Here is a 1642-nt window from a genome sequence, read left to right as displayed (position 1 = left end):
TTTTTGGAGTTGAAGTCTCACTCTATCGCCCAGACTGGAGTGCAGTGGCTGCTCCTGGCCACCACAGCCTCAACCTGCTGGGCTCTGGCGATCCTTCTGCTTCAGCCTTTCAAGTAGCTGGAACTACAGATGCACGCTACCATACCCGGCTAATTTTTTGATTTATTGTAGAGATGAGGTCTCACCAAGTTGCCCAGGTGTGTCTTGAACCTGTGGGCTCAGGCAATCCACTCGCCCTGGCCTCCCAAAGTGCTGGGATTATAGCTGAGCCACCGAACCTGGCCAGTTTGCCTTTCTTTAAGGGTTGTGGCAATGTGGATCCAAAATAGAGGGTTTCTGTATCAATGGGATTGTGAGGGTTCAGTGAGAAAATACAAGTACACTGTTTTGCATTTGCCTGGCAGAGAGCAAAGGCTTGGTAAGTGATATTATCATTGCTGTTAAGGCATGTTGGCTGAAAAGGCAGAGCGAGAGTGGGAAGCCATTTTTCATCTTGTTCTTAAATCCTGACACAATGATGAGAAAGTAGAAGCTATGCTTTTGGAGAAATGCACATGTTAGGTAAAATTAACTTTGCCGTCTTTGTCTTTTCAGAAATAGACTTCCTGGTGCCAGGTATCAGAGGTATCTCATAGCAGCAATTAAGCTTGCCTAAAGTAAAGGGAATTTACAAGGCCTCGGATATCATGCATTGGGCAAGTATTGTACAAGTTATGAAACTTGTAATTACAAAAGTTATAATCGCTCAGAGGGAGAGCAGGTAGGGATTTAATCTTCCAGTAAATTGAGCACTATCTACAGGGAAGCCAAGGATCCCTTGAAGCTACCCACTGGGAATGCCTAGGAGATAAGGGGAGTGCGCCCATTAACTCTAAGGAATGTTTGGGAAGGTGCAGGAGAATTAGAATCCTTGTCAGATTCTTCTCTAGGGGCTATGATAATATGGGCAGACATTAATGGGTCTCTGTGTCACAGGTTCTCCAAGACATCCACAGGTGGTCGATAAGGAAGTCATGGCAGTCACGTGCAACATCTCCAAGAAAAGGATTTAAACCAGGGCTTTGGGGGGCTGTGACACCACACTCACCTAGAATGTAGGCCCACTCCCTGTTTGTGGGGGGTGAACTTTTCTTAAATAAATCTTTTCTTCTCTCACCTCTGTGTGTAGCAATTCTTTGCATTTACTCGCTTCTCTGGGTTGCCAGCGCACACCTCCTGCTTGCCAGCACCGGTGGTGTTGTGCCTCCCTGCACCTCTCTCCATCCACCCTCATCTTGTCCGTACCCTAGCATTGGCAATAACTAGTTTGTCCGGATTACAAACCCAAGTACATCGTAGCCAGTCTAGTATTCAAACTAGGTAATTTTAACTCCAGAGCTAGTTCAGAGTCTAGAACTTGCCCTGGACCAGCTTACAAAATATAGTAGCTGTCACTTTTTAAAATGTTTTCATGTGTTCCATGGGTATTGTGTACATCAAAACTGCATTATCCTGAAAATCCCGGCATTAAATTTTCTGCCGGGAAAATGGTCTCCTCCCTGGGATTTTTTGGTTCAGATCATATCTTGGTCGCGGCCACGTGGGCGCTGCGTGGGAAAAACAGGCCTCCGTCGCTCTCACCGCCAGGGGGCGGGGTTTGCCG

This window comes from Carlito syrichta, unplaced genomic scaffold, assembly GCF_000164805.1.
Source record: "Carlito syrichta isolate Samal-C Ts95f unplaced genomic scaffold, Tarsius_syrichta-2.0.1 Scaffold309624, whole genome shotgun sequence".
Taxonomy (NCBI): Eukaryota; Metazoa; Chordata; class Mammalia; order Primates; family Tarsiidae; genus Carlito; species Carlito syrichta.
This window is presented reverse-complemented; position numbering follows the sequence as displayed.